This window comes from Marmota flaviventris, chromosome 2, assembly GCF_047511675.1.
Source record: "Marmota flaviventris isolate mMarFla1 chromosome 2, mMarFla1.hap1, whole genome shotgun sequence".
NCBI lineage: Eukaryota > Metazoa > Chordata > Mammalia > Rodentia > Sciuridae > Marmota > Marmota flaviventris.
The window spans coordinates 184,999,263-185,017,451 of record NC_092499.1 but is presented as its reverse complement, the minus strand read 5'-3'; positions in this window follow the sequence as shown (position 1 = coordinate 185,017,451).

The following is an 18,189-nucleotide window of genomic DNA, read 5'->3' as shown; positions in this document are numbered from 1 at the left end:
AGTCACCTGATACAGCATACACAACTTTAGACCCCAATTTATGTAATAGAGATGGCCTTTCACTAGACCAACTAAGTCAAATGAATTTCCACTCTTAGAGAGCAGAGAATACAGGAGAGAAAATACTGCTCATGTTTTGGCTCTAAGAGTTCAAAGAGGCTTGGCTTTTGTCACCATAGAGCCAGTCATGGGGGTCTAGTATACCAAGAACTTAGAAACCCAATGTTCTTCAAGAATTACGTACTGTCGCTGCCTTGACTTTTGTTGTGGCTCCAGGAGTCAGAAAATTAAGGCTTGGACACCAGAATTTCAGATTTAAAGATTTCAACTCTAATGTCCTTTGTTATCTAACACCCAAACGTTTTATACTCCACTTTCCTCCTTTGCTTTAAACTGTACATCTGCTGAATTCTTTTCATTGGTGAGTGAGTGGCCCTACCATCCACCCGAGACTCCAGAGCCATAAATCAGTGGGACATTTTTTCACTCCTTCTTCTCCCCTTTTACTCACCACTTATGGCTCTGACACTGACATCTCCAGAGTTTGTTTCTGAGAACACTTCTTGTCCATCAACAACATCCCTGATTCTTTGAAAGTCTTCATCATCTTTTGCTTGGATTATAAAATAGTTTCAAAGCCAGATGGGACACCAACCTTTTCTCCCCCGCCCCCATCTGACCTCTTCACACTCGCTGGAGTCGACCATCTGAAACACAAATATGACCTTGTCATTACCGTTTCACCTCCTTAATGAGCTTTCATGATCCCACACAATGAAGTCTAAACACTCTGGCACGGCATCCATGACCCTGGTGACCTGGGCCATGCTTAAACCTCCAGCTTTCTTTCTAACAGCTTCCAATCTCCCACTTGTGCCAACCTTCTCGCTATCAGCTAGCTATAATGTCATTCCATATTCTGTCCTGTGCCTGTTCTGCCTTATTCTTTTCTTTTTCGCCTAGGAATAACTTTCCCAACTCTACTCAAAAGGTCTCCAAGAAACCAGCCCTCACCAAACCTCATCCCAAACCCAGGTAGACATCCCTGTGGATATTTCTTAAGAAATTACGAATAGATATTCCAGCTGCTCTATATACAAAATTCTCTTTTGACTGTCTGAAAAAATGTGTCTGAATCTCTTTACAGGCTGAGTTCACTGTAGCCAGAAACTGTACTTATGTTTTTAATCATGAACACCTAAGACAGAGCCAAGCAATTAGCAGATAGGCACCATATGTTTATTTCACACATAAATGAATGAATATTACTGAATAATTTATCCAGGGCCAAAAGAAGAAATTAAACCTTACCCTTGCCTTCTTATTTAAAATTGTATTATTTTTATTATACCTTATTCTCTTGTTTAAATATTAAGCTCTGCCTTGATTTTTGCCTTTAGAATTTGAGCATGTGTTTGCATTTCTTCTAGTCACTAATGAATATGAAATACAGCCACTTTCTAGAACACCCACGTACACAAGCACATACATTAACACACAACTGAAGATCCCCACTGAAAGACCATCAAAAGGGAAACTGATAAATGATGCACCTTAGGAATAAATAAATTCCAGAAGACAGTCTCTGAAGTAAGAAGTAATAGTGAACAAATAAATGGCAGATATGCATGTAAATATAAATGATCAATATCCCCATTCAGTAATAACAAAATCATGTCCACTTTGTGCTTAAATGGGTAAGGTTTAAATAACGGGCAAGATTGCCATGTAAGGCTGATGGACAATGACTAAACCATAAGTGTTCCAAGGTCTTTTTCTTAGTTACAAGGGGGTAATATACAAATTACCTTTAAGGTTTACAGAGTTAAATATATTTAGTTAAATATATTTAAGTCTAAAATTCCAAGAGTAACCATCAAAATGCTAGAGATGAATTGCACAAATTCGAAACCAGCAGACAACATTTAGGAAAAAGCAAAAACACATAAAATTCAATAAATTGGAAAACACTAGAAAATAAAAGGAAAATGGGAAAAGTGAAGCAATGAGAAATAAAACTGTTATGAAAAATTTCTAAATATGGGGGGATTATAATAAACAAAATGTTTTAAGTGTGATTATTTAAAGATTTTAAGATTGGGTTAAAATAGCCAGGTGGGGTGGTACGTACTCTAACCCACCTCCTTGGCTGACTGAAGCAGGAGAATTGTGTGTTTGAGGCCAGCTTGGGCAAATTAGTAAAAGCCTGTCTCAAATGAAAATAGAAAGGGCTGGACATGTAGCTCATGGTAGAGCACCCCAGATTCAATCCCCAGGACCCAAATAAACAAAAAACAATAAAATTAGTTTGTTTTTTTTTTTAAAGATCTTCAACTTTGTTCTGCTTGTACACAAATGTTCAGGTTGTATACCTGAAACATTAAGGAAACACAGGTATTTCAAGTAAGGTATACCGACCGAAGGAACACTAGTGTAATTATAATATGATCAAAAGACAAAAATAGAAATTAAAGTAAAAAGCACTTCTCTAAAGACATAGACGTTTGTACTGCCAGGAGAAAAGACTCAAATCACCAGGAAGAATCATTTTTAAAGAAAATACACATTATCAGAACTTCAGATATGTAAAGCAAAATTGATGAAATTTGAGAAAATAAATTGTCAGATCAGTCACTAGAATGAAAGAATTTTTGATAGGTAAAGTGGACCAAAGCTATAGCAAATACAGAGATTTTGGTAAATTAGGGCAAAAACTTGCATTAACAGTCACAAATAACTAGGGAATATTCATCCCTCTAAAGCACAGAGGAAACATTTATCAAAATGTACTACGCCATAAGACAAATCTAAAGCATTTCAGAGAATTGGTACTAAACATATTTCTTCTCTATACAAAATGTAATTACATTAGAAGATGTTAATAAAAATATAACTTTTAAAACTCCTTGTTAACATAGGGATCAATGAGGATCATTTTGAAAATATGAAACTACTTAGAAAATTATCAAAATTATGGGATGCAACAGAATTCCCTCAGATAAGTTAGAGACTTAAAAAATAATTTTTTAAAAAATGAGAAATAAAATAATTTTGAAAAATTTAATTAATGAGCTAAGTATTTAGCAAAAGGAGTTAGCAAAAGAACACAGCCAAACAAATGAGGCAGAAAGGTGATAACTATACAGAAGAAATAAATGAAAATATAAACAAACAAACACAACAACAACAAAACCCTGAATTGAGAGTCATTAACTAAACCAAAGTTGTGCTCTTAGTTGATTGAAGCCAATAAGAATCCAGGTTGGGGCTGGGGTTTGTGGCTCAGTGGTAGAGCACTTGCCTGGCATATGTGAGGCCCTGGGTTCAATCCTCAGCATAAATAAATACAATTTTTTTAAAAAAAGATACATTAACAACTAAAAAAAGAAAAAAGAAAGAAAGAAAAAGAATCCAGGTTGCCCATAAAGAAAAGGTAAAAGGACAGGCTCAACTGAACACTAAAAGTGACCAGAGTGGAGGAGGCTATAGCTGCAGAAGAAGTTTTTTGAAAAGTAAAAAAATACTATAATCCTCTTTAGGCCAATACACTGAACAACAGAAAAATCTTTTAGAAAAATATAACGTCAAAATTGACTCAAGAAGAAATAAAAATCTTTAATTATACCATATCTATTAACACAAGACTTCTAAAGCAATAGAAGTTAAAAATAATTTAATGATGCAAATAACTGACTCAGATGATTTAGAGGTGATCTTCACCAATCTTTAAAGGATCAGATCATGATAGTCTCACACAAAATTCAAGAGAGAAGCAGAACTATTCCCAACTCATTCTGTAAAGCCAATATTCCCTTTCTTCCAAAGTCGGTAAAGGACAATCTCATTAGCAAACAGAATCCAGCAGCATTTAAATAATATAGTACATAATTTTAAAAATGGCCAAATTTTCTTATTCCAGGAAAGTAAAATGGTTTAACTCATTAGTCAATCAATACATGTAATTCAACACATTACTGTGGTAGATTTACTAAGGAGCTATAGGTCCATGTGGTCATTTCAATATATGCAAAAAGAGCACTTGATAAATTATATGTGCATCCTTAATTAATTTAAAAAACACCTTTATAAATAGGAATAGAGGGGACTTCCTCAACTTAATATAGATAAATATATCTACAGATTTTATATATGTAAACAATTTTAATTTATTATAGAATAAATATGAATACTGAAAACCACCTAATTATATATTTTAATGATTCATTTATGAGACAAATATTCTTGTAATCACCATACCGTCATGAAATAGGATTTTGTCACCCAGCGTGGGAACTTCCCCATGTTTGTACTTTGTATATCAACCTTTGCTATCTTTGTAAAGATAACTTCTGTTCTCACTTTTATAATCATATACATCTTCACTGACAGTTATATTGTCCTAGATGCTAAATTTAGTCTTGCATATTTTTAAAAAAACTGTGTAATACATTAAGCCTTTTAAAAATCTACAGAACTCTCTTCCTTTCTGTATTCCTTATGAAGTTATTTCCTGAAGAACTGAGCACATTTAACCTATGGAATCTTTTATATTCTGGATTTTGTCAACTATATCTTCAGGTGTAACTCAACATTTTCTTTTTTACCTTTTCAGAATATGCAGATACAGAGACAGAATCAGATTCAATTTTCAGCTTTTCAGCAGGAGAAATGTTGAAGTTCTGTTTTGTTTTTAAACTGGGAGTCACATGTTTGATCTCTCTTTTTTGTGATGCTAACAATCAAAAATCACAGATATACACTACCTTTCCTCATTAATTCATCACAGATGAAAAACAGAGTTAGTGTAATTCCATCCTTTGTTTTTCTCTTGTCCATTGAAATATCTTTCTTAATAGTGAGGTAAAAAAAAAATTTTTCTGAGAGTTAAGATGAGAAGCTCAATGCAATTGCTTTTACTGTACCTGAGTAGAAGCCAAGGTGGTGCAACAGGAAAGAGAAAGGAAGACATTAGGACTCAAAAGGAAAGTGCCAAAGTAGAAGTATTTGCAGATAATATAATTGTTTAGTCAGATTAATTTAAAAATTACTAGAAATAATAAGAGCATTGATGATAATATAGTTAGCTCTAAAACTGAAATAAAAATATTTGCCTTCCTATGCATCAAAAAAAATTGGGGGCTGGGGTTGTGGCTCAGTGGTAGAGCGCTTGCTTAGCATGTGTGAGGCACTGGGTTCAATTCTCAACACCACATATAAATAAATAAAGTCTATGGACAACTAAAAATATTTTTAAAATAATTGGAAAAAGTAATAATTAAACTATCACTAATAATTAGAAATCAATAAACAATATAAGCTACATAAAAGGAATAGTTCTAATATATATATGTGTGTGTGTGTGTGTGTGTGTGAGAAATCATATATATGTGATAAATCATAGTTTGTTAAAATAATTAAAAATTAATAATGACACAGAAATTTATACTATGTTTAATGGATAGAGTCAGTATAAAACATGCCAATTTTAATCAAAATTAATCTACTAAGTTCTCTCGACTGTCACCTCTTAGTGGCTTTAAATATCAGTCTTATCTAGTCTACATGTTCAACCTCAGTTGGTGGAAAGCACAACTGTGCCAAACATAGTCACTTAGGATTATAGGCTGACGGAGGATCTAACATTTTTTGATACTAACATCTCTACCTAAGTCTTCAGGTGTCATCAAACTGGAGGAAAGAGTGTTTGTCAGCTCGACTCTTGACAACTGCTTTCTTCCTTCTAGAATTGAACTCCATAACTTCTCACTAGACTATATTTGAGTTAGAAAGGATATTTAAAGTAACAGCAAATAGAACAAACTATAGAGAAGAAAAGAATTCAACAGAGAAGAGAAAGTGAAAATAGAAGTCACAACTTTAGAGATGTTATACTCAAGAAAAGAATAACAACTAGTATATATTTTTTAAACCCCTACTTATTAGTAAGAAAATGATAAGTTCAGTAACCTGTTTTATTAATAGGTATCATAAATAAAGTAATAATACAAGACACAGTTTCAAGATTTGCTATCTAACAAAAAGTTAAAACCCAGAATAATTTGAAAAGTAGGCAAACAAACCCCAACTCATGATATTAGTAAGACAAAGACAAAAACCCTGAAAGGGAAAGAGGAAAAAACACATGAACAGCTGTTTTACAAAAGAAACACAGATTATATAATTGTTTAGTCAGATTAATTTTAAAATTACTAGAAATAATAAGAGCATTGATGATAATATAGTTATCTCTAAAACTGAAATAAAAATATTTGCCTTTCTATGCATCAAAAAATGGCACTTAAATTGATAAAAATGTGCCTCACCTCTTTATTAATGTTGGAAATGCCAATAAATACCATAAAGAGAAATAATTTTACATTTATTAGATCAGGATGGAAGTAAATATATGAAAACAATAAGTATTTAAGAGAATGGCATCAATGGGAGATGTAAAGTTGCCGATTTAATTGTAGGTGTGCAGATCACTCTGATCAATTTTTTTTGGCACTATTTGGTGAATTGGAGCCTTTGCAAATTCTGAAACACAGAATTTCACTCTGAAATATGTACGTAAAAAATTCACCTTATATGTTTGAACCATGAAAGTGAGAATTTCCCAAGCAGACTTTTATTGGAAAAGTCTAATAATATTCACAGTACCTGGAACAAAAATGGTTTTCATTTGCATAAATATCACACATTATAATAAAAGGATGTCAAAAGTAATAAAGTTGAAACTTGGGAATAAAATAAAGGGAAGGGGCAGTGGGTATGGTGAGTAACCATGTATGAAAGAGCCTACATTGGAGATGACAGAGAAGGTTCATGTTTTCTTTGAAGGGAATTCCGGGTCTGGGTGGTTGCCCGGGTGAAGCACTGTGCTCCACTAGTGATGTCTGCATGGTTATGGAAACAGGGGTGTCAGAATGTGTGCAGTGGATGCATCATTTCTGTACTAAGTGGTTTATTTCAACAGAATGGAGCTTTGCCTTTATGGTGGGCATGAGAAGGGCTTAAGTATGTTAAAGACACAGGGCCATATTTTTTACCTGTCTTTATAATCAGGGCCCCGATAACTTTACTGAAGCCTGCACACCAGTAGTGGATAATCTGCCTGGGGGGTCAGGGTGTAGATGAATGATTTGTAGCCCAACTTCCCTCATGAGAAATAAAAATTCATGACCATGAGCTTCTCTTCATTTGGGCCTTTCTCTGTAAAAGCCAGGAATTCATAGACTCCACTGGTTTACAAATTTCCCCAATTCCATTCAGGGAAAAAGGACAAAGAAAGGAAATCTTGGAAGAGGCAAATGAAAAAAGAAAGCTAAGATAAAGCCAAGGAAGGTGGTGACTGTAAAAAGGGGAAAAAAAGAATAAAAGAAAAAGAGGGAAGGGCCTTGAAATAAAAATCTGACCTGGGCGAAGGGTAAAGGGAGGGAGAGCATGCTGAGGAATTATTGATTAGATCCCTTGGGGTGACATATATCAGCCCTTGATTAGGTGTGAAAAGTTGACAGGACTGAATTGCTTACAACTAATTAATGGCTGGGAGGTGCTTTGAAATCCGGGGATGAAAGCAAAAGGCTCTGTCCACAAAACCAAATGGCCTCCATGATTTACACTCTTCACTGTTCCTATGGATTCTCAGTGCTGCACAGAAGAGACTCCTCGGCTTCATCCTGTAACTCTGTCTGTGGGTCCCTCCTGAGGGTGGCGGTTGCTTTCTTTTTCTGTCCTCTGTCTCTGCATGATCTCAGACTCCAGGGAGATCTGAGCTTTGCCACTCCACTGAAGGAGCTGGGAGTCCTCCTCAGCCCAAGGGGATTGATGTGCTACCATCATATCCCCACCTATGGAGCATTTGTCCATTTTTAAAGTCTCAGTTTGCTTTGTTTAGTTGTTTTGACTTTTCCTGATTCCAAGTTCGCCCGGTTCCAGCCTGGAGACTGTTTCAGCCCCCAGGAGGTCAGTGGGTCTGAATGCAGTCCTGGGACTCCAGCAGAGTGGGCAGTGTGCTGCCAACCTACTGCCAGGTTCATGGCCTGTGATCTCTGTTTCCAGACAGTTTTTCCAATCAGTATCTCGCCAAACCTTCTCCCCCCAGTTCAGAGGCAGGATGGGTAGTGCTGCTTTCTCATAAACTAGGGAACTGAGCAGTTCCAAATCCAGCCAGGACTCTCATTTTTCTCTGTTATGCATTGAGGTCAGCCCACATAGCTGCAAAAGAGGGAGGGGTTCCTTTTATGCTGACGTTTCCTTTCTGCTTGGGCACACACCAACCTGCAGACAGCCTCCTCAACCTGTGACCTAAATCAAGGGTGTGAAATTCAGAGGTGAACTGGTAGGTAGTAGGGGCTGGGCAAGCCACTTCAAATTTCTGATGGGAATTAGAACTACATCTGTTTTTAGAAGGGGCACATGCTAGGCAGGAAAATACTGTTATAGGCAATAGAGCAAGAATAACAGGGGACCTTTCTTGTGGGTTCTTGAATCCAAGTGAGAGAAGATCCCCATGAGAAAAGAGAGGCTATCTGGGGACCTATTCACCTCTCCCATTTCTGGTGAAAACTATACACATCTGCATGGCTTGCATACAACCATAGAAATATACAGTACACTCGGCTGCAAAATATCATATGCAGAATCATGAACACAAATGCAAAAAGAAATGTTTATAAATATAAGGAGCTGTGAGTTAAGCTGGGAAATCTTTATGGTCCACAACAGAAACACAGGATTACTGTGTAAGTCAGGTTTCCCTCACTGTGACAAAATACCTGAGAAAAATCAACTTAAAAAGAGAAATATTAATTGTTTCAGAGGTTTCAGTCCAAGATCAGTTGGCTCCATTGCTTCTGGGCATGTGGTAAAGCAAAACATGGTGGGAAGCATGTGGTAGAGCAAGGCTGTTCACTTCATGATGATCAGGAAGCAGAGAGAGAAGGGGGCAATGGTCCCAATAGCCCTTCTATTAACATGTCCCAATGGCCTAACTTCCTTCCGCTAGGCCACACCTCCTAAATAGTTGCCCCACCTCCCAACAGCCTATGACCAAGCCTTTAGCATGTGGGTCTTTGGGGGCCATAAGGGCAAACCATAACAGCTACTTAGTAAAGGTAAATTCAGTGCTGCTTAACAGGTTAGAGGATGCATTTTTCAGAAATGGCTGGAAAGGGGTCACCTGTTTATTTCATTGTCTGTGTAGATTGTAAAAGAACTCCACACATCTACATTGCAAGATTCAGGACAGGGGCTCTCAAATCACCTTGTGCCTCAGTACCACCTAGGAAGTGTTAAAAATTCAGAAGCCAGAATACAACCGTGAATTACTGAATCTGACGTCCAGCATCAGGGCTCAGAGAGGTACACTTATCATGTAGTGCCTTAAGAGGAGAGGCACATTGAAATTTTTGAGAAACTGCATTTCAGGGAATGGTGTCAATTCTGAGGATGGTAACTTCCTCTCTTTTCTCCAAGTGATTCTGAATTTGAGAAAAGGATCATGATGTTAAAACCAGACAAATCAGTGTAGAGATGGTATCTCTGATGACCAAGTTTGTTGTAGGAGAATCAGATTGCCTGGTGCTTATAAAGTCACAGATTGGAGTCAGTATTCTGTCTTTGCTCCTTCTCTAAATAGCCTGGGAAAGGATTTATTGGTTTGAATAGTCTGACTAGATAGGACCAAATAAAGAAAACAATAATATCCATGTTACACCCTTGTGAAGGCCTTCTCCCCCAAATTATTTCATTTTACCCTTAACATCCTTTGGAAGTCTTTGGTTGTTATTCTTATTTTATATTATTTTATATTAAAGCTCTAAAGTCACTAGTCAATGTTCCCATTATCTTTCAAGAGATAGGTCTGGGGCATGATTTCAGGTCAGCTTGATGTCAATATACACAATTGCCTGGCATTAACTCTTCAACAGTCACTGACACTTCAATTAAACACACACACACACACACACACACAAATTGTCTGTCTCCTTTTCATTTAGGAAAACAAAGCAAAACAACAACAACAAAAAAGGATGTGAGCTTTCTCTAAAGCTTTCCCAGCATCCCAGGAGTGGGCTTCAGATATCATGGGGGGAGAAACTGATCAACAAAACAAACATTTATCTTCCCAACATGTCATATATCATTTCATATCACATTGGACTAACAGGGTGCCTCCCTTCTGGGAATGAAAGATTTACAAAAATGAATATATAATTAAAAAATTGAATTTACAGTAACATCAAGCATTTGTTACTTTCCCCAAGTGCTTTTACATACAGATTCTCATTTAGAGTACCCACGAAGAGGACTCAGATAATTCAGTTTGCCAACACAAAAGCAAAGGGGTGATTTTGTAAATATTTAAATACATTCGAGTTTCTGAACAAAGAAAGATGGATATGCTCACTTCTTGTCTCGTCATTCCATCCCTGAAGCCTTCCAAGCACAGGCCCCGTAAATTCTGTGAGTTGTCCTGTTTATTTTGTGCAACAACTTGGTGACAGTAGGATTGTTATCCAACCTTCAGATCACCACCACTGTGGCATGTCAAACTTTAATTAGGTCTAACTCAAAGAGTTTTAGGAAAACATGCTTTACTAAATAGGGGGCGGCCCTCAGAGCTCTCCATATGCATCCCGAGGAGCCTCATAAGCACAGTCATCAAGCGAGATACAAATAAAAGAGGAAGACATGAAGCAGGTTTGAAATTCAGAGTCTTAAAGAATGCAAAACATCTATCTCCTCTGGGTAGATGGGTATCTTCATAAATCAGTCAAGGGAATAAAATGCAAACCCCGTGGTTCTGGTGTTCTAGGAGGAAAAATATGGTTCCAAGAGGTTAGTTTAGTGGCCAAAGATCATGTTAGAAGGAAGTGGAAATTTGGGATAAAATCCTTGAAGATCTTTCTGACTTTGGGGCATATTCCCATAAAGTTTTTAATATATCAGGGTGTGCTAAGTTCAATCTTTTTCTGAGGAGGACTCCAAACCACAGGGAATGGGTCGGGTCGTGCTCAGAAGGAAGCCTTGGCGCCTCTATGCCTGACTCAAAGAGAAAACTGGATTACTGGGAGGCTAGAGGACAAAACGAGAGAGATCACTGGGCAGAAAGTCAACAGAAACGAGAAAGACAAGTATTTTCACCGTACATATCTCTGATTGCGGCTGTGATGCATTGCTATGAAAGTAGTAGCTTAAAACAACACAAATTGATTAACTTATACTTCTGAGGTCAGAAGCCTGGCAGGAGTCTTGATGGGCTGAATCAGGTTGTCATCAGGGCCGTCCGTGTTCCCTGGGCAGGCTCTAGGGAGACTCTCTGGTCTTGCCTTTCCAGCTTGTAGAGGCTGCCCACGTTCTTTGGCTCCTGGCCACTTCCTTCATCTTTGAAGCCAACGATAGTGCATCTCTTTTTGTTAGCAGCCAGAAAAGTTTTCTGTGTTTTAGGAACTCGTATGATTAGATTGGGTACAGCAGGATGATCCCCCCATCTCAAGATTCTTAATCATGCCTGCAAACTCTTTCTCCTGTTTAAAGTAATATATTCAGTTTCCAGGGATGATGGTGTGGATATCTTTGAGGGCCCACTTACCTCAAAATAAGATATAAACAACCACTTATCTAAACAATACCTAGAAAAAGTAGAAAGTGGGAAGAGCAGGGGCAGTTTGATCCTGTAGATGTGCAAGAAAGAATAATATGGGAAGTTGGAGGGAGCTTTGAAAGAGGACAGCATACAAAGACACATTTATTAGGAATTAAAATGGGCCAAAGTAGGGGCAGATCCATTTTCTTGTGGGATCCGAGCTTAAGAAATTTTTGAAGTCCTCTAAGAAAAATGATACGAAATATTTGCTGAAATGTATAAAATACCTCCCATGACCCAGGAAGAGGCCATGGCTCCCGAGGGTCTCTGAAACTTGAATCTCTTGAGTGTCATAATTAACCATCTCTGAACCAGAGACTGTGAAAGGCACCAGGCAGACGTCATCATGACTCACCCCCTGCACAAGTCTGGGAAAGCTGAGGCAAGGCCTGGTTTCAGAAATCTGCAAAGTGATGGGTCAAGCATTAGAGGCAGCCTGGGTGATTCTGCAGCACGCCCATTGCAGTCCGCCTGCTAGAATCCAACAGAGACCTGCAGCCCCGAGCTGAGCTGAGCATCATGGGTTACACAATGTTCAGGCCAAATAAAAATTTTCTCTGGGTCTTTCTGAATTTTACTGTTGTCTTGGAACAAATATCCAAGTGATATTCCTTATTGCAGAGGTGGGGATGCATCACGGGCCCAGAGCACAGCTGGGGAAGTGGGAAGATGATATTCCACTGATAACCAGTTCAAGGTCAAAACCAGTGGGAGCAGAGGGGAAGGCTGGATGTCAGTGCAGCCTGAACAGTCCAGACCATTCCTATTGGTCTTTTCCCAGTGCTTAGGGGCCTCCCTGAAGGTTCTTCCTTCTGTCTCTATCTCTTTTCTATCACAAGATCTATGAGCATGGGGTATTTGAATATTGCCATTTTGAAACATGGGGATTTTTATAGAACTTGATGCATTATTCATATTTAAAAAACAAATAAAATCTGACCCAATATTGGACTTCAGCTTATTATCAAGTCTTACCCCAATACCGACATTGATTCCTTAATTTTGAGCTTTGCTCATGCTTCTAATAGTGAATTTGGCTCCAGAATCAGATAGAGGGGAGGCTTTTGATGAGATTTACATATGTGTTTGTTTTTAATTGTTTTATATAACACAATATATCCCAAATGTTTTCATTTCAACATGTGCTCGATAACATTTTTGAGATTCCTAAATTTTTTTGATAATAAATCTAAGAAACCTGATGAGAATTTTATACTTACAGCACACTTCAGACATAGCTACATTTCAAGGGCTCAATAGCCACACAACAGCTGATGATTCTTTATTGAAAAGTGTAGGTTTAGACACATGATTGGATTCCAGCCTTTTTTTTTCTTTTTGGTTATTGTTGGATTGATCAGGAAGTAGGGAATGTCTGTCACTTTTAAATAAATTTGTCATGTATTTATCATCATTGTTTACCTCTGCTAATTAACTAGGTCTGGCTAAGTGGTGATATTTTGTATTCTTACCTTCATTTGTAATCTTAAATATTTCTTTAAATGGATAATCTAAATCTCCAATTATTTATTTTACTTAAAGTAACAGATATATAATATATATGGAAAAATACTGTTTGATCCTTTTCTTTATTTACCAGTTTTCAAAATGCAGGTGCTATAAATATTGATGTGGCTGTGTCCCTGTAGTATGCTGTTTTAAAGTCCATTGGGTATAGATCAAGGAGTAGGATAACTGGGTCAAATGGTGGTTCCATTCCCAGTTTCCCAAGGATTCTCCATATTGCTTTCCATATTGGCTGCGCCAATTTGCAGTCCCACCAGCAATGTATGAGTGTGCCCTTTCCCCCACATCCTCGCCAACACTAATTGTTGTTTGTATTCTTAATAGCTGCCATTCTGATTGCAGTGAGATGAAATCTTAGAGTAGTCTTGATTTGCATTTCTCTAATTGCTAGAGATGTTGAACATTTTTTTTCATATATTTGTTGACTGACTGTATATCTTCTTCTGAGAGGTGTTTGTTCAGTTCCTTGGCCCATTTATTGATTGGGTTGTTTTTTTTGGTGTTAAGATTTTTGAGTTCTTTATGTCTCCTAGAGATTAGTGCTCTGACCTGTGTGTGGTAAAAATTTGCTCCCATTCTGTAGGCTCTCTGTTCATCTCACTGATTGTTTCTTTTGCTGAGAAGAAACTTTTTAGTGAATCCACCCCATTTATTGATTCTTGATTTTAATTCTTGTGCTACAGGAGTCTTATTAAGGAAGTTGGGACCTAATCCGACACAATGGAGATTTGGGCCTACTTTTTCTTCTAATAGATACAGTGTCTCTGGTTTAATTCCTAGGTCCTTGATCCACTTTGAATTGAGTTTTATGCATGGTGAGAGATAGGGGTTTAATTTCATTTTGTTGCATATGGATTTCCAGTTTTCCCAGCACCATTTGTTTAAGACGCTAACTTTTCTCCAATGTATGTTTTTGGAGCCTTTGTCTAATATAAGATAACTGTAATTATGTGGGTTAGTCTCTATTCTGTACTATTGGTCTACAAGTCTATTTTAGTGCCAATACCATGCTGTTTTTGTCACTATTGCTCTATAGTGTAGTTTAAGTTCTGTTATAGTGATGCCACCTGCTTCCCTCTTCTTGCTAAGGATTGCTTTAGCTATTTTGGGTCTCTTATTTTTCCAGATGAATTTCATGACTGCTTTTTCTATTTCTATGAAGAATGCCATTGGGATTTTGATTGGAATTGAATTAAATCTGTATAGTGCTTTTGGTAGTATGGTAGTATGGTCATTTTGACAACATTACTTCTGCCCATCCAAGAACAAGGTAGATCTTTCCAACTTCTAAAGCCTTCTTTAATTTCTTTCTTTAGGCAGCACAATGTCACAATAGCTAAACTGTGGAACCAACCTATATGCCTTAAATAGATGAATGGATAAAGAAAATGTGGTATATATACAAAGTGGAATATTATTCAGCATTAAAAGAGAATTAAATCATGACATTTGCAGATAAATGGATGGAGCTGGAGAATATAATGCTAAGGGAAGATAGCTAATCCCAAAAAACCAAATGCTGAATGTTTTCTCTGATTTAAGGATGCTGATTCATAATGTGGTGGTGGGGGCATGGGAGGATTAGATGAACTCTAGATAGGGCAAAGGGGAAAAGGGGAGGGAGGAGAAGGAATGGGGAATGGGGGTAGGAAAGACAGTGAAATGAGATGGACATCATTACACTAAGTACATGTATGAAGGAAGACACGAATGGTGTTACTCTACTTTGTGTACAAAAAGAGATGAAAAATCGTGCTCCATATGTGTATTATGAATTGTAATGCATTCTGCTGTCAGAATTAAATTTTAAAAATTAAATTAAAAAAAGAATTAAAATTTTAAAAAAAAGAAAACGCAGGTGCAACTCTGCAGCTCTACTTACTATGTGGGGTGCATGTGAGGGCTGGGGTGGAGTTGAGGAAGAAAGTGGAAATTAGTGGTGAGGGGGGGGATTCAGTAGTTTGGGGAGGTGAGAGGTAGAATAAGGCTTGGTGAGTGGTGGGTGTAAGGCGTGGCTCAGAGAGCGCTGCTCCACATCTATTGCTGTTAAAAATGAGTAAATATTATGAATTCACCAAGATTGACAAAGTCAGGTATTACCTCCAACCCTACTAGGAAGGAGAAATCTCAGCACTCTCCTCTTCCAAGCCCACAGTTAGCAGGAAGGAGAGTCCCTGTGCCCCAGGCTTCCTTGGGGATTCTGATTGTCACAAAGGGAGAAAGGCAAGGGTCAGGTCCTTTGAGTTGAGGATGGGGGAGCCAGAGCTTTCATTTCTAAAAGGTTGGTATGTGAATTAAGAAAAAGGTGATCACTAGGAGTTTTCTAAGAAATTAATAGTTATGCTTTAATTGCACACAGGCCCAGTGCCCTGGAGTGGGGATCACAATGGGGTGCACAGAAATCTGCACACCAAGTCCCACAGCCTTGAGAAAAGTGATCCAAACCTTTGTGCTGAGCTTGAGGTCAGGGAGAGGATCCCATGGAAGGCCAGAGGCCAAAAGGTAGCAGAAAATTCAGACAGAGTAGCCACCCTGGGCAAGAGATGGCAAATGCCTTGGGCTGAAGATAAGGCCCTTCTCCCTCTTTCTAGCCAACTAAGTTGTAGGATTTCTGTTTTCCTTAGTTAAGAGCACAGATTCCAGGATTTGGCCCTGGGTTCTAATGCCACTTTCTCTGTCTATTGTGTAACTTGGGCTAAAGATTTCTGTGTATCAATATCTTCTTCTGTAAAAAGGATAAAAATAATAACACTTAACTCATAAGGAAGTTGTGATAATGAGTAAATTTACAAAGATAAAATGCTGAGGATAGTGTTGGAAAGACAGCAAGTATTATGTGATTACTGTACCTAATTAATTATAATAAAATAGTAATAATAGTAATAATCTTTATAACCTTAGAGAAATGGAGGGGTCACTCACTGAATATATAACCAGGATTGATTTCTCTCTTAACCATATTGAAGTCAATTTAATTTAATTTGGAAAAAAATAAATGTAATGCCTCTTTTTGTGTGCGCCTGGCTACTGTGGATTAAATTCATGGCGCTGCAACACATTACCTAGCAATATAACACCATTTTATATATTTTGCTTCCACATCAAAACTGCTAAATTAAAACGACTCCTTCAAAACATCTGTGAGCTGTGCACCAAAATGCTTCAGTAAGTCTTAAAGGGGCCATTCATCAGATCCCAGGAGAGGGCACATCCCTGATGTTCTAAAAATGTCCGCAGAAAAACAGGATCATTGCTGGGGGGTTGGGAAGTAAGAGAGTGGGAGGATTTTATGTATAAAAATATAGAAGGATTAAGTGTGAAGCTTATAGTTAATGATGAAAAACACAGTGGAATTCTTCTGCGAATGGTTTCCAGCCCAGGACCTATGCAGCGTGAGATGGAGGGGCGCTGGCTCAGGCTTTCCATCATGGGTCTGAAAGAAAGCGTTAGGTGCAGAAATCAAGGCTCGGGACTTGTTTCCCAGTGAAGGGGCTGCGCTCCTCCCTTACAGGCCTCACAGCTGACTTTTACACGGTCTTTGGAGAATTCCATTTTTGACACTAGTTTTTAATAATATCTGCATGAAAGGGTAAAGAACCGAGGCAGTGCCACAAGAGGGTATTAACAGTGATATTTAAAAAGGACAGAAGGAAGGTCTTAACAAATTGAGGCAGAAGCCCCTGATTCACAGAGATGATTTTTCTCCCCTAGGGGTTTCTTCAGGAAGAGAAGAGAGCGAGGGGACAGTGTGATGTGGGCAGTGTCAACCCCATTTTCCCTGCCCGTCTGTCCTCAGCCTCGTCTTGCTCGGTGAAACCCAGTTCTACTCAGAGCAGAGCATCTGATCTAGAGTCTCAGCTTGCTTATATTGGGGGACTGGGTTCATAGATGATTGAATATGATAATTGATCCAGTTGAGAGTCCTGGGCTTTACTGATAGACAAAAGTCCTGCTGATGAAGTCCAAAGGGTTGGGAAGCTGCTCCAGTGTCCCTCTCTGGCACTCTGGTCTTTTGTTGTAGGTAGAAGGCTGCAGGGATGATAACCTTTGCCTCTGACTGAATTATCCCTTAGCTATGGCCCTAGTCCCTAATATCCTTGGCTGCTGACTCTGCTCCTGTTGGCCACCTTTCCCATCACACATGACTCTTCCTTTTACCTATTGCTCTGGGTCTGAAAATTTTGACTTCCATTTGTCTCCCCCTAGCAAAACTCAGGATGCAAGTGTAGCTTTCTTCCCTCTGTGCTTCACAGTCAGAGGGTCCCAGGGCCACGCTCCACTCCTTGCCCCTGACCCTTTTCTTGTGTCACATCTGACAAACAGCTGCTGAGCAGGTGAACAAAGGAATGAATGGATGGGTTAGGGAGGTTATGGGAGTTGCTGGGAAATCCATTTGGTATATAAGACAAAAATAAAATAAAATAGAGATGCAGGTTACACTGAAAATGTTAAAAGGGGGCAGAGTGGAGTGAAGGAAGGGAGGATGGGAATGAGAATGACAGTAGAATTAATCTGACATAACTTTCCTATTTTCATATATGAACATATGACCAGTATAGATCCATATCATGTTCAACCACAAAAATGGGAAGTTATATTCCATGTATATGATATGCCAAAATACATTGTATTGTCATGTATAACTAAAAGAACAAATAAAATTTAAAAAAATAAATAAACCTACACAAAACTAAATATCCTTGATTTAAATTCTTTCTAGGGTATGAATCGAGCATATACTATAGCCTCCTTCTAGCATATATAGCTCCTAGAAATTATGTTAAAAATGAAACAAAGACTTAAAAACTTCCATGGCAAACTCTCCTGACAAACGGAGAACAAGCCCAGCCCAAAGACCAGCTGACAGAGTATTGCATCCAGTGTCCCAAGACCCACCTTTCATTCCCCAAACCCATGGTCCAAAGTTCCCAGTTTGTTTCCTGAGAATTTATGTTTACTCCTTTATCCCAAATTTCTGTGGATGGATACGAGCTTTGAAGACAAATGCAGTG